This window comes from Theropithecus gelada, chromosome 13 (assembly GCF_003255815.1).
Source record: "Theropithecus gelada isolate Dixy chromosome 13, Tgel_1.0, whole genome shotgun sequence".
NCBI classification, from domain to species: domain Eukaryota; kingdom Metazoa; phylum Chordata; class Mammalia; order Primates; family Cercopithecidae; genus Theropithecus; species Theropithecus gelada.
This window is the reverse complement of record NC_037681.1, coordinates 103,824,640-103,841,407: the sequence shown is the minus strand read 5'-3', so window position 1 is coordinate 103,841,407 and position 16,768 is coordinate 103,824,640. Positions and strand designations below refer to the sequence as shown.

Genomic DNA, 16,768 nt, shown 5'->3' with positions numbered 1-16,768 from the left:
CTAGGTAAGAGGAAATTTTCTTAAGATCAATAACTTAGTCCAACAGCACAAGGGCCATCATTATATCCCTATTCCTGGTACCCAAGCATATTGCAAATAACTGAATGTGTAACTTCTATTCATGTTCAATCCAGTTTATGATGCTTTTAGTCACAGAAAACATTAGAGTGTATTTTCTTTTCAGATTAAACACCAATGACCCATCAAAAACGGCTGCAGCATCTCTAAAAAAAGTGAATGGTGGGACACATGAGCACAGTTCTGCCATTACCTTGGTTTTCAGTAATACCAGCTCTCTCCCCAGTTCCTGGTTTTCTGTTATTTGCATTTGTTGTTGAAAAGAAGGATTTCCTGCATTCTTCAGAGGCAAAAAGAGAAGATCTATTTGTCGATGTTTTCTTTATTCAAAGCAAATATGGTTAGCCTACACACAACCCCTCAAATCTTGGCTTTGTCTCTCAGTCATCAATCCCATTAGCAAGGACACTGAGAGTAGAAGCATGCAATGCCATTATTACAGGCAGCTGAATATTCTTGCTTTAAAGAAAGTTATATATTATAACAAAAGGAGCATAAATTGGAATTGATTTCATTAGAGGAATTTAACACCCGCAAAATAATGACACTGTTTTTTCTTTAGGGACACTATTACATTACCATTTTGCTTCACTAAATTAAAAATGCTATCAAGTTGGTAGTAAATTCTGAAGTGTGTTACTGAGCAAATTATAAAGGCCATAGAGAGGCCTGGAGCTCACATATATCAGCAGAAATAAATTAGACACAAAGTTTAAAAATCAGCTTTCATTATAGGAAACTTTGAAAACACATCAATATTTCATCTCTTTAAAAAAGAATACTTCATTTTAATGACTCAGCAGATAACTCCACTGATGTTTAGCTGCTAAAAGAGGTAAATTTAATGATGCCGAGTATTTCAGAGTTCAAGAATATTTGGACTATAGACTACTCTACAATAATTGGAATGTATTACAAATGAGTTTCCCCATGCCTATTTTCTAAATGAGTGCTTAAAATGGCCTGGTAAATAATCCCAATGGAATGATTTTAAGAACTGATCAAATGATCAGGCATGTTTTACTGCCTGGGAAGTTCAGTGTAAATGATGTATAAGCAAAAAGCTTGTGTGTGTGTGTGTGTGTGTGTGTATGTAAGAGAGAGAAAAAGGGAGAGAGAGAGAGAGAGCAGGGTGCAAATATTAAACTAAAATGAATGACTGAGTTATCTTCAGAAGAAGGGTTCTGCCCTGCTTGTATTTTTCTAACTGGCATCAATCAGTTGAAATGTCACAAGCATTAAGGATTGCCAAGGAAAAAAGTGAGCAAAGCAGAAGCATTAGAAGGGACTAAAAACCTATCAGATGACCAGAAGAGTCTGTCCCAGTGGGAGGCATTCAGAAGCCAAGCATCACACGGAATGTGGATGGATAAGGGTAGTTACACACAAAATGAAAAAAAAACTGTAGGACCTATTACAGTAAAAGAGGCAAACATAGAATTATTATCTGGACAATGGCATTTATCAGCAGAAATGAACGTTTATTCTAAATCTAAGGCACCTTTTCTCATTTTGTAGATGTAGACTAGTGAAAAATAAATTTGCTAACCCCTTCCTACAAAATCTCTGGTTAATTTTAATCTTTTTACAGACTTTTATATTGCAAGATGTTTGGCTGTAAATATATTTTCATTTGTGATTAAATTTACTTTTAAAAAAAATAGATTCTATGACATTATTTAGACCTCTCATAATTTTATATGATATATGACCCCATTTCATCAAGCTGAAAAGTCACATTGCCATAAGTAAACTGAGTTTCAATGGCCACTGAACTCTTTGCTGCTGTATACAAGGAGTTGAGTTTTTTCTCCTTCTCCTACAATTTTTGGGATTCGTGTATAGATACTCCTCGGGGAGTTTAAACATCTGACAAAATCCTTATGATTTCTGATTTTTTAAAATTTACTTCATTTTTCCAAACACAGTCACCTATCTTTCCCTTCAATCACTACAAAGACTCCAGAGAACAAATTGATACTTTCTATAGCAAGCATGGATATACAACAAAGAAAGTAAATATGTGGTTATTTTATTTCTCAAAAGGTCAGTTTTAACTTAACTTTGGTCTCTTTATTTTGATAATGCCCCATATGTTGCAGAGGTGCACCCTCCTATTGAAAAATAACGTACTGGTATCTTCATATACCTTGGATTCCATCTGGGAAGTGAGATTCTAGAGAAAAGTTTTACCTTTCTTTTATGTTATTGTCATTTTTTTAAAGACAGATCTCACTAGGTCTCCCAGACTGCAGTGCAGTGGTACGGTCACAGTTCACTGTAACCTCAAAATCCTGGGCTCAAGTGATCCCCTTGCCTCAGCCTTCTTAGTAGCTGGGACTACAAATGTTTGCCACCACACACAATTTTCTTTTTCTTTAATTTTTTTATTTAACGTTTTGTAGAGACAGGGTCTCACTTCATTGCCCAGGCTGGTCTCGAACACTGGGTCTCAAGCAATCCCCCTGCCTCGGCCTCCCAGAGTGCTGGGATTACAGACATAAGCCACTGAAAGCAGCTCCTTCCTTTCAATTTAAGCCCTACCTCATCTGTCATTATTTTTGGACTGTTCATCAACCTTTCCATAATGATGGTAACTATGGCCCAAGATAACAATTCCTTCAGCGAAAATAACAACACCACTTTAAGGAATGTGTTTATACCCAATAACTCCCAACACTGAGTTCAGAACACAACAACCTACTACTTTAATTCTATGTTACATAACACCACATAATAAATAAAATAATATCACTGTTAGGCCATCGAAACTCTGCCCATTCCTCTTTATAATCGCTTCTACAGTTAGAAAATGGAGACTATGTTAGTACGTTCTTCATCATTTCTTCCTGTATCTTCTCATCTCCTAAGTATATTTCAAAAATAATAGTTAAAAAACACATAAGCTCGGGCGCGGTGGCTCACGCCTGTAATCCCAGCACTTTGGGAGGCCGAGGCGGGCAGATCACGAGGTCAGGAAATCGAGACCATCCTGGCTAACACGGTGAAACCCTGTCTCTACTGAAAAGACAAAAACAAAATTAGCTGGGCGTGGTGGTGGGCGCCTATAGTCCCAGCTACTGGGGAGGCTGAGGCAGGAGAATGGGGTGAACCTGGGAGGCAGAGCTGGCAGTGAGCCAAGATGTTGCCACTGCACTCCAGCCTGGGTGACAGAGTGAGACTCCATCTCAAAAAAAAAAAAAAAAAAAGAAAAAAAAAAAAGAAAACAACCAAACAAAAAAACAAAACAAAAGAAAACAAAAACTAAACAAAAATACACATGACCATATAACTAAGTAAAAAACATATTTCTATAATTTGATACTTAAATCTTTATATGGGAAAAAAAGAAACATTGCTCTCTCAAAATAACAGCAAATATTTTTGAGAGCTAGTACTAGCTTAAACAGACAATTTACAATTTATGTTGCCAATGATCTCAATTTTTCAATCCAAAAATTTACAATTTTCTTCAGTAACAATGAGCTATTCCTTGCTTCGTATTTCCCTTTTAGATGTTATTTGATTATTTGTTATTTTCCTCAACTCTTTGATAGCAAATGGTTTTATGAAAGAGGATATAATATTTAATATAGCAGTTGTGGTCTCTTTGCACATGTAGGCTCTAATACTAGTCTAGTAATTTGGGAAGAATGGACAGAATAGTAGAATGCTCCATTTCAATATGTGTCTTAAGCTGTGTTCTCTAGTATGCAGCAGATATTGAAGATGATACTCTAGCTAGGTGCTCATATAGTCTCTGTTTAAGGATTCAGTTGAATAGATATTGATTCAAGGTAACAATTGATTAGGTTTTCTTAAATTTCCAACAAAATTTGCTGTAAGATTAAACATAGGGACAGCTTTTCAGGATTAAAGCATCACATAGTGACTTTAAGGCTCTTTGATCTATGGTTGTTGCATCACATTGATATCACTGGGGTGGGAATGCTTGCATGTGTAATCTTAATAAGAGCTAATAAAAAGGCCAGGACCAAGCCTATCTGTATATGGGGTTGTGTGGACCTGTGTAGACATTTTCGGTGTCTTGCTTTGAATGGCTAAGCTACATTAACTGCATAGAATACTTAAGTGGAAAATTAAAATATGAGAAATAAATAAATAAATAAAAATAGTTGCTTACACTTCTGGAAATTCAGTGTCTTTAAAGTTGAACTGGCAGAGATTTGACTGACAGGGTTATTCATAATTAGAGTATGGTTGATTTAGAGGTATGGTATATTGGGGCAGAGCATTCATAGGGGTTTGCTCAAGGTGTTATATTAATATTAGGGCAAAAGTTTAGTTAATACAGTTGTTATACATAATGGAAGATTTGTTTGGTAGGAGGGCTTTAAGATTTTTTAGAAAATTACATCAGTTGAGGGGTAGCTGTTGGGGTGTTCTTGGCTAAAATATGGTATCTGGGCTCTGACTGGCTTGCATTTTCATCTCTTGTTTTGGGGGTTTGGCAAGGGTACATTTACCTAGGTTGATGATGAAGTCATTGATGGGGAGAGGGGACTTGCAGATTTAATCAGAAATAGTTCTTGAAATTGAGCATGTGTGCGTGAGTGTACATGCGTGCATAAGTGTATGTGCTTGCGTGAGTGTACATGCGTGTGTGAGTGTCTATTGATTAATTGTTAAAACCTCATGGTTGTTATGTCAGTCTGGAGTATTCCATATAACTTCAACTACAATGGTTTTTTCAGGAATCAGGCTTCCGCCATGCTAAGTGACAGCAACCCCAAAGTTAAAAATAGCAAATGCATGACAGCGCTCCCGTGACTGGTTAACAGGGTAGTAGTCATTAGTCTCTCGACATGTCTTATTTAACGGGAACATGTGGGCGATCTTAATTTTATGACCCTGAAGTAAGGGCCAGATGCCAGGTATAGTTTCAGCATAGTCACCCCCAAGTTTCATAGGCCCGGAAGGAGGGTAGCACTCCCAAGCAGGATGATGATTTCTCGGATGTTGGTAGCTTAAGAGACCAAAAATTAGTAGGGGATATTTATGTTTTGGAGGAATGTCTTAACTGAAATGTGCTATGTCCGGGGAATGAACATAGGTACTAAGCAATATTAAGGATTTACAGTACTGGTCACTATCCATGTGAGGCAGGTCTTATTGTACATTCAATAATGATGATGTGTGACAGTTGATTAAAAAATTGCTAATACATGCTTATAGGCATATGGACTAGGTTTTTAATGTATTGTTATGTATGAATGTACTATGTATGAACAAGCAATGATAGTACTATATATTATTCATGGGGACTAGCAGTAATGCATGAAGTACATAAAAGCACCATTATAATAGTGCTGGTTTATTAATACTGACATGGTAGTCAAAGTATTTCCTGAAAAAGAATTCAGGGAACAGTTTAATTAAAATTTCAACTTTGGTGTTACTGGTGAATGGGAAGGCTTTTGCCCTGAGTTGTCCCGGGGAGGAGATCCTCCATTTCTGGTTTACAAGACTCGAGTATTGAATAATACTACAAGGGCATCTACTTTTAAATAGTTTATTTTCAATTAGGCCAGTGAGTGGTATAAGGGTGAGGATGGTAGAAAAGTACTTAATAGATGCTGTCTGCCTGATGGTAATAAAAGGGTATTCCACTGGCTGCCCTCCAACTCATGTGAGTGTAAATAGGTCGGCCACTAAAATTCAGAATAAACATTGACTCAACAGTCGTAATATTATACTTTATTGTTTAGACATGTAAAGTACAGGAATAACTGCTGGAATGAGATTGGAGAATACAAGGGCCAGTGTGTCTCCTAGTTTATTAGGGATGGAGCATAATATTGCACAGGCAAGCAAAAAGTGTCATTCTGGCTTAATGTGGGAAGAGGTGTTGAGGGGGTTGGCTAAAGTGTAGTTATCTGGGTTGCCTGGGAGATCAGGCAAAAATAGCACTATAGTTATTAGAAGGAGGAGGAGAAAAATTTAACCTAAAATATCTTTGGTTGCATGGTAGGGGTGGAAGGTAATTTTGTTGGAGTCAGATGAAACCCCTGAAGGGTTATTGGATCCTGTTTCATGAAGGAATAAAAGGTGAACAGCTGCTAGAGTTGTAATGATGGAGAGTAAGATAAAATGGAAAGCGAAAAATCATGTAAGGGTGGCTTTGTCAATTGAGAATGCACCTCAGATTCATTGCACAAGGTCAGTTCCAATACATGGGATGGCTGATAGCAGATTTGTAATTCCTGTGGCGCCTCAGAATGATATCTGGCCTCACGGGAGCAGGTAGCCTATGAATGCTGTTGCCATAGTTGTGAGTAGGAGGATAATGCCGATATTTCAGGTTTCCAGAAATTTACATGATCTATAGTATAAGCCCTGGACAACGTGTAAGAAGAGGCAGATGAAAAATAATGAAACGCTGTTAGCATCAAAAGAGTAGATCATTCAGCCACAGTTTACATCTCAGCAAATGTGAGTGACTGAAGAGAAGGTGGTTGAGGTGTCTTATGTGTAGTGCATGGCCAAAAATAGTCCTCTAATGACCTGGGGGATTAGGCAGGCACCAAGAAATGAAGTGAAATTTCATCAGGTAGAAATATTAGATGGTGTGGGACAATCAATGAGTGAGTAATTCGTAATTTTTATTAATGGTGTGTTTTGTGGATATTGGTCGTTGGCATTCTGATAGTTGAAATACAATGATGATTTTTCGTGTCATTAATCATGATTATACTCCATATGGGAATAATGGTATATACTATATTTTATTAAGTGTCCTTTTGGTTATAGGGTTTGTAGGTTTCTCTTCAAAACCTTCTCCTATTTACGGAGGTCTAGGGCTAATTATTAGAGGTGCTGTGGTTTGTGGTATTGTGTTGAATTTTGGTGGAGCTTTTGTGGAGTTGATAGTCTTTTTTATATATTTAGGTGGCATGATGGTTGTTTTTGACTACACTATGGCAATGGCTACTGAGGAGTATCCTGAAACATAAGCGTCAAGTATTGACCTCTGAGGGGCTTTGTTATTAGGAATATTAATGGAGTTGATGCTGATTTGGTGAATAGTTGAGCACGAGGGAATGGGGATCAAAATTGATTTCAATAGCGTAGACAGTTGAATGATTTTTGAGGGCAAGGGGACGGGGTTGTTGGGTGAAGATTCTGTGAGTGTGGCTGCCTTGTACACTTACAGGTGTTGGTTAGTGGTAGTTGCTGGTTGATCATTATTTATTGGTATTTATGTTGTGATTGAAATTTCTCATGGTAATAGATTAGATAATAAGGAGTAGGGTTAGAAGGAATGGAATAAAAAAGGAAAGAAAGTAGACTTCAATTAGGCCTTTTTTAGTAGATATGGTAATGGAGGCTGAAATTTGGGTTTGTGTAATGGTCTTTGGTATAGAGTTTTCTAGTCATATTATGTCTACTAGCAGTGAGGCCAGATTTTGGTTTATGAATAGGGCTGAACAGGAGGTTGTATGGTGAATTGTGGCAGAATAAAATCCTAGTATATTGAAAAAGTTGAATGTCTGTAGTAGGTATTTTAGTTTAAGTTTATTAGTTATAAAATTAAGCTCCATTGCTAGTGAGAAGCCTAAGATGGTCACACGTAGGACTGTGAGTTTCAGGTGCAGTGGCATGTTTGTTTGGGGGAATGAAGCAGTAATGATACTGTTGATGATAAGGAATCCGGTGAAGATGCTGCTTAGTGTTAGGTGCTTAACCGAGTTATTAAGAAGGGGTTATTTTCGTTAATAGTAATCAGACTTGTGAGGTGAGGTTGTCCTATTAGAGTGAAGAAAATAATACGAGTACTATAGACAGTTGTCAAGGAGGTGGCAATAAGAGTAGTACAAAGGGCTCAGGCATTGGTGTATGATGTGTTTGCGGTTTCAATGATGAGGTCTTTAAAGTAAAAGCCTGTGAGGAAAGGCATACCTGTAAGTGCAAGACTGCTGATAATAAGAGAGGAGGAAGTGAGGGGTAATGTCTTGAATAGCCCTCCTGGTTTTCGGATGTGTTATTCAACATTGAGGCTATGGATTATGGACCCTGAACCTATAAATAATATAGCTTTAAAAACGGCGTGGGTGCAAATGTTAAGGAATGCTAGGTGTGGTTGATTAATACCAATTGTGACTCTTATAAGGGCTAGCTGGCTTGAGGTGGAGAATGCTACAATTTTTTTAATGTCATTTTGTGTTAGAGCACCGATTGCCGTGAATAAGGTAGTAACAGCCCCCAGACATAATGTAAATGTTTGGATTGATAAATTATTTTCTATTAAAGGGTAGAAGCGGATGAGCAAGAAAACTGCTACAGTGATAGTTCTGGAGTGGAGTAGGGCTGAGACTGGGGTTGGACCTTCTATGGTGGGTGGAAGTCAGGGATGGAGGCCGAATTGAGCTGACTTTCCTGTTGCTGCTAAGAGAAGGCTAATTAATGGAAGAGAGTTGGGGGTAGGATCTAGAATGAATGTTAGTTGAAATTTTCATATATTGGAGGACAGGAGGAACCATGCTATAGCTAAAATAAAGCCAATATCTCTGATGCATTTGTACAGAACAGCTTGGAGGGCTAATGTATTAGCATCTACTCGCCCATACCATCAGCCGATTAGTAAGAAAGACATAATTCCTATGACTTCTTATCCAATAAAGAGCTGAAAGAGGTTGTTGGCAGGAACCAGAATTAATATTGCGATGAGGAAAATAAGTAAATCTTTGAAAAATGGATTAATATTAGGGTATGAGTTTATATATCACATCGAGAATTTTACAATAGACCAGGTAATGGGTAGTGTTACTGGGATAAATATTGTAGAGAAATAGTCTAGTTTGAAGGTTAGTGAAAGTTTGAGAATCTGGATCGTCATTCAATGTCAATTTGAGATAATGACTTTTTGGTCTGTGCATATAAATATTGTTGTAGGGATGAGGATAAAGATGAAGGCGCATGTGATAGATGTTTTTATGTAATTTGGGTATGAACCTTTTTTGCAGGGGTTGGTCAAGGTAATAGTATTTGCTAAGATTAAGAGGATTAGGGCTGTTATAACAGTGGAAGAATACATGTTTGTTACTTTTATTTGGAGTTGCACCAATGTTTTTGGTTCCTAAGACCAACAGATGACTCTCATTCTTTAAATGTTGAGAAAGCCATGTTGCTAGGCATGGAGGAATGAGTCAGCAGTTCTTGCATACTTTCTCCATAGATAAGAAGTTGCTGGCTTCTATTGTTAGATCCACAATCTATTGTATTGGTTAAATGATAGCTACAGCATGGAAACCCGAAAATAATTTTGGGGTTTAAGGATAGTAGGAAGATAGGCTCTAGATGTATAAGTATTAATGTATTTTTTTGTGTAAAGGAAGGTTTGATACTGTTAATATAATATAAAAGTGCCCCTCATTGTGTTGTGATTAGCATATTCAGGGTGTAAAGGGCTGTAATTAGCATATTAAGTCCTATAAGCATAATACTGATATTTGATCAGGAGAATGAGGCCATAGTCACAAAGAGCTTCCTTACCAGATTAATGGTAGGGGTCAAGGCAAGGTTAGTAAGATTTGCTCAAAGTCATCATGAGGCTATTAGTGAAAGAAGTGTTCGAAGGCCTCGGGTGAGTAATGTGGTTCGACTATAGACTCGTTCGTAGTTTGAATTTGCTAGGCAGAATAGTAAGGATGAAGTGAGTCCATGAGCAATTATAAGGGTGACTGCATCTGTAAAGCTTCAAAGGATCTGAAAGGATAGACATAATAACAAGTGCTATGTGACTTACGGAGGGGTAGGCAATAAGCAATTTTAAATCGGTTTGTCATAACTGATACTGGGAAAAAACAACAACAACAACAACAACAACAACAACAACAAAGAGTGGTTTCCACTTTCCTTTAGGACTCTCATCAACATTTTTGGAAACAGATGTGTGAGAATGTTTCAAAATATTTTAAAACTAGGTTTATGTTCCACAAGTGTTGGATTAATAGTATAGAGAGTTTTCATTTTCTAATATTTAGTGCCATATAAAGATGAATGCTGATTTGTCATTAAAAGTTTAATAAGAAAATTAATTGTCCTGCATCTATTTAAATATTACCAGGGAAAAATTAAGATTATCCCAGTAGTATGAGTGTGCATTTACATTTTCATCTCTGCACATCTAACCAAACTCTAACTCCTATCACCATAGTATATTCATGGTCCTAAGTATTGATATCCCAGATTGTGATACATTTTATCAACCACTGAGTAAGATGCACAACAAGTACTTACTATGTAAAAAGTTAAGCATACACAGTAGAGACCAAGGCGAAGAAAAATTTGAATAAGATTTTAACAATGCAAAAAACCACATATTAATAAAGCAAGCCTATATGCAGTAAAGAAAGTCTATGCTCAAAATGCCTCAGAAAGAAGATTCAGGTTGTCATGGGAACTATGCAAATATGTTAACAACAAACAGAAGCAACTAAAGTATGTTTCAAAGGAACATAAAAAAATATAGCTCAAGAGTTGATGTTAGCTTTAGAAAGAGCAAAGAACAAATCTGGTGAGTATACGAAAAAATAAAAGGACTTACTCAAGAGCAGTCTTGAAATAGTAGAGTCCAAACTAAACATACATAAAAAAAATTCAGCACTTTGGGAGGCCGAGACGGGCGGATCACGAGGTCAGGAGATCGAGACCATCCTGGCTAACACGGTGAAACCCCGTCTCTACTAAAAAATACAAAAACTAGCCGGGCGAAGTGGCGGGCGCCTGTGGTCCCAGCTACTCGGGAGGCTGAGGCAGGAGAATGGCGTGAACCCGGGAGGCGGAGCTTGCAGTGAGCTGAGATCCGGCCACCGCACTCCAGCCTGGGCGACAGAGCCAGACTCAGTCTCAAAAAAAAAAAAAAAAAAAAAAAAAAAAAACCTACCTTAAATATGTTTGGAGATTAAAGAAGAGCCAGATTACTTATGCTTTTCAAAACATTATAAGATCCAGGAGGATGAAGGAAATCTGGACTTTTTTATTTCATAACTGAATGATAAAGAAAATCTGATTCATGAAATTCTTCAGTTTCTACAGATGAAGTAACAATAATAAAAAATATGGTTGAAACTTTTCTTGAATTAACAGAATACCTGCACAAAACTTGACCAGGTATGGAAATATAATAAATGGTTATGAAATATATTGATGAAAGAGCAGGTTATAAAATGTACTCATGAAAGAACAGGTGCTAAATATGGACTTCATGCTCTAGGAAAAACTCAGTGAACATACCTATGACTAAAGGGTAGCTAAGAAGGATAACAGTGGTTAGAAGTTGATCTGAAACCACAGTAACTCCTGTTGATAAGTGAGAACATCACAACCTGAATCATAAATAGGAAATTTAGATGAAGAACTAAGGAGAGGTTTTGGAAAGAAACAAACAAAATCATAATAGTGAAAATAATTGCCCCAATCATCTAGGGTGGATACATTTGAAAAATAAATTTAGTCGACCTAGAAAATTTTGAGAATGCAGCTTGTAAACAAATGGCAACTATGAAAATAAAAATTAAGTTAGATATCTTAAAATGCTTCTCTTAAGTGTCCCACTAGTTCAACTAGAAAAAAATAAAATATAGGTAACATTTAATAAAATAATAGACAACATAAGCTCTCAAACTTAAAAGATGTGACTTCTGTTCATAAAAATATTTTAAAGGCAAATCCAGTTAAATAATAGTAATAATAATTTAAAAAGTAAACCAAAACTAGACAATATACTGTTCATTAGAAACAGATCCTGGATTAGAAGACAACTGTTCACCTCTTGGATCAATTCCTCATTTCATAGTCCTAGATCATGAGTCTCTTAATTCAATTCAACAAAAATGTATTATGGACTTTTATATGCTCATTATGATGTTAATTACTACAACGTGTTACATGAAAGAAGACAGGATTTAAATCAACTAGAAAATGAAAGAAATAACATTGTTTAAATATAAAATAGGTGTATAAACAATGTTTTTATGGGTAATCAGAGAGGAATTTATAGCTGAATACATGGTCTCTATTTGATGGCTTGGAAGTGTAATCTTAGTAATTCACTGCCCTCTCAACTTGCTTGTAACATCTATCAGTTAGTAACTTTCAAAATCATATGTCAACAAAAGTAAAAGGCAAAGCTTAAATGCACCATGAAGTGCCTCAGACTGGAGAGGAAAGACATGGAGGCCTATATAAAAAGAAATTTTCTAAGAAATACGCTAAGGATTAGTCAACTTTGTCTTACAAAAAATGTATAGTATTCATTCTCACACAGTTACACTAAAAGATTTAACTCTAAAATAAAATAATTCAGTGACCACAAATTTTTCTCTATTACAAACACAATTAATTCACATATTTAAATAAATTATTATTTGTATATGATCCTGGCAGACAAAGAAATAGCAAATGTCATTTCTTACTCTGCAAGAAATTAGAAACTTTCAAACATCCAGTTTAAATATCTCATTTCATTTCTGAATTCAAGATTTTCCTTGGCTTATAAAGTCCTCAAAGGTATCTATATAAATATAGAGAACTTATTATTCCAAAAATTTTATGGGCAGGTAAAATCTTGTTTATTTTTTGTTTTTCTTATGGCTATTTTTTTTCTTTTTTTTTAGACAGCTTTATTGAAATATAATTGAAATATAAATATTGTATCTATTGAAGGTGCACCACTTAATGTTGTTAAGATACCTCTACATTGTGAAGTGATAATCATGTTCCAGCTAATTAATGTATATATCACCTTTACATACTTACTTACTTTTTGATTATAAAGAGCTTTTAAGGAAGGAAGTAAAGCTGATTCTCAGGGCTGAAGTCATGTCTGGAAGAATTTACATTTGCAGCTGTGCTGTGTGTTACCCATATCTGCTGGGAAAATGCTCTGACATTTTCTCTGAAAAGATTAGACAATCATCTTCCTAGAAATAGGCTGGAGTACCCCAAATAGTACATTTAGTCTGCTTGCATAAGGGTCCATAGTTCAAACTAGAGCATTAAGAAGGTTATGTAGCAACATCCTCTAGCCATTTTCTAATTTTGCACTTCAAAGCTATGAAGAAAAAGTGTCACTATTAATTGCATTTTAAGTTTGTATTTAAAACGTAGGGCGAGATGTTAAAAACAAAGAATAGGATTTAACCTTCAATGCAATTAATACAATTTGCAATCAATGCAATTAATGCAATTTGCCTGATACATGACGCCTTTTTCTTTTATTATTTTTAAATTAACATTATATGAAAATAGCCATTTTTGAAGGCAGATAAGGTTATGCTCTTATTTAAAAATGAAGAAAAATACTTTTTTAGTATTTTTAACTTATAAGAACAGATACTACACTTGATCTTAGCCAAAAGGCATAGATATTTAGGTATATTCTTATTTTTTTTATCAAACTCTTACTGTTTGATTGAAAGTGTGTTCTTCTCTTCCAAAGTTGTATTACTATTAGCACTCATAAACTTCATCTTCTCTTTTAGCCCTAATACAGAACTTCATTTTTTAACTTAACCTGGTAAACAAGCCTAATAACATTAATTGTTATATTATGACTGTTCTAAAAGCCAAATTAGCCATTTAATTATAGGTAGTTTTAACACAAGTGTAGATTATGATAAAATGAGTTATATTGTACATAGGCTCCAGTTTTAGTTTGTACTTAAATTTGCATTATATAAAGTTGGTAAAAAATTTTTTAAAGTAAGCAGTATTAACTACATGCTACCAGTGCAGGTGATGTTCTCTTTTTCATTTAAATTATTTCTTTGGTTAGGACACTTGGCTGAGAGGAATAAAATATCTCATTAAAATGAGTTAATAATATGTGCAATTTTTTCCCTTACAGTATGTCTGTAGTAGGTAATTCTAGGTTATTTTCAACTTTCTACCTATAGTATATCAATAATATCTCTCTTTGTTCATATTACAGCTGCAGAAACACCCATCAAACCCACACAAGGCATCCTCTAAAGCATAAGGGAAACAAGTTGTTTTTTATAAAATTTTTCTGTTTTATCATGACTAGCATCTTTCCACAACACTCCTATTTCTATTTCCACTCTTAGCAGAAGCTCACTCAAGAGTAACTGGTCATGATTTGCTCATAAAGCCAAACTTTATATAAGAGGAAGCTGAATGAAGTGAGTCTTCATATATTTGACCTCTATTGTGGGAAAATGACTCTCTCAGCTAGAAGTATAAAGAGTTTAGGGTTGCTACTGAATAGGCAATCAATACTATCTTCCTTCTTCACATAACAAGGAAACTGAGATTGAAAGAGATTAAGGTAAAAAATATAATGATAATTTTACATCAGAATTTTTTTTTTTTTTTTTTTTTTTTTTTTTTTTTTTGAGACGGAGTCTCGCTGTGTCATCCAGGCTGGAGTGCAGTGGCGCGATCTCGGCTCACTGCAAGCTCCGCCTCCTGGGTTTACGCCATTCTCCTGCCTCAGCCTCCGAGTAGCTGGGACTACAGGCGCCCGCCACCACGCCCGGCTAGTTTTTTGTATTTTTTTAGTAGAGACGGGGTTTCACCATGTTAGCCAGGATGGTCTCGATCTCCTGACCTCGGGATCCACCCGCCTCGGCCTCCCAAAGTGCTGGGATTACAGAATTTTTGTTGTGTGTTTGTTTGTTTGTTTGTTTTTGAGATGGAGTTTCACTCTTGTTGCCCAGGCTGGAGTGCAATGGCGTGGCCTCGGCTCACTGCAGCCTCTGCCTCTCAGGTTCAAGGGATTCTTCTGCCTTGGCCTCCCAAGTAGCTGGGATTACAGGTGCCCACTACCACGCCCAGCTAATTGTTGTATTTTCAGTAGAGATGGGTTTTCATCATGTTGGCCATGCTGTTCTTGAACTTCTGATCTAAGGTGATTCATCTGTCTCGGACTCCCAAAGTGCAGGGATTACAGGTGTGAGCCACCTTGCCTGGCCTTAGATCAGATTTTTAGATCATGCTACACTCCACTGTGTTAGCCACAATAACATCACACTTTGGGGCAGGAAAAAAATAGCTGTATTTGACTTCTGCAAAACAAAATTAACAAAATATCTGATATACATCTACAACATTTTATATTAAAAAACTATTGTTATAATTATTCATAACAATTGTTTGCTACTACTGTCACTAGACAGAGAACCCAGGTAAACATTACAAAATCAGATAGTTATTTTATAGAAGGTTCAAAACATAGCCTTTTACATCTGTGAAACAAATTGCTTAAGTTGTAACTAAATTCAACATAACTCTATTATTATACAACCTAAAATAAAACACTATGATTACTGATTCGACAGTCTCACCCTGTGTTTTCCATATTCATGGTCACAGTCTGAATTTTAACATAATTCTCCATCTTTAAGTCATAAACTCTAATATCCTTTTCTTTTATTTTTATGTTTCACTTAGTTCCTTAACCTCTTGTGCTCCCAATACCTGGACCCGCAATTCTCTTTAAAACGATTGCTTTGTTCCTGCCAGCATTTCCTTTCCCATGTACTCTGTTTAATACTCCTCAGCAATCCCATAATTCTTTGCCAGCCCTCCCCAATTAATTTTGTTTGTTTTGTTTTCTGGTATATACACACCCAGCAAAACACCAAATCATTCATCATAGACGCCATCCACCCTACGTAATTTGAGAATCAGCATCTGATCACTACTGGAAAAAAAGCATGCAGCTATATAGAATGATTCACTGTCAACCATTTTAATTTATTTTTAAATAGACAGATAAAATTGTATATATCATATAACAATGATGTTTTGAAGCATGTATGCATTTTGTTTGCTTAAATATAGCTTATTAACAAATGCTTTACCCCACATAGACATTGTTTTTCTTGTGAGAATATTTAACATCCACTTAATGGATGGATGTCTTAACATTTTTCAAGAATACAATATATCATCATTAACTATAGTCACCATGTTGGACAATAGGTCTCTTGAACTTATTTAACTATAATTATGTATCCTTTGACCAATATCTTCACAACATCCCTTACCTCTTAAAAACCCTAGGCTCTGGTAACAACCATTCTTTTATAATACTTCCATGATATTCATTTGTTTAGATTCCACATATGCAGAAGAATACACAGTATTTGTATTTCTGTGCCTGGCTTATTTCAATTAACATAATATCCTCCAGGTTTATCTACGTAGATAGGATTTTTTTTACAGCTGAGTAATATTCCATTGTGTCTATATGCCCCATTTTCTTGATTCATTCACCCATTGATGGACACTTAGTTTGATTGCATATCTTTGCTATTGTAAATAGCGCTGGTAGCATTTGCATGATTGGGAACATCAAACACACACACACACACACACAAAAACACACATTCTATATGTTCATCATTCATCTGACATTATTTTTTAATGTCCAGCAAGTCTTCACAGCTCAACAAATTGTTTAATTCCCTAAAACCTTTTTTTGAGAAAGAGTTAAAAGATAGCAGATAAAAGCATAAACTCTGGAGTTAGAATTCTTGGTTTTTAATCTTTTCGCCATGGAATAATTTTGAGCAGATTATTACTTTTGTATACCTTTGAGGAAGTAGTCATACCTACATCAGAGGAATGAAAATAATGAATATAAAGTGTTTATAAAGTTTAACACATAGTAAGGCCTCTAAAGAGGTAGCTCTTATATTTT

The 16,768-nt window shown here is 35.7% G+C and overlaps 1 pseudogene; it reads right to left on the bottom strand.

Moving 5' to 3' along the window:
- Positions 1–13,367: 13,367 nt before the first annotated feature.
- On the bottom strand, positions 13,368–13,470 carry LOC112605511 (annotated as a pseudogene).
- Between the last annotated feature and the right edge of the window lie 3,298 nt (positions 13,471–16,768).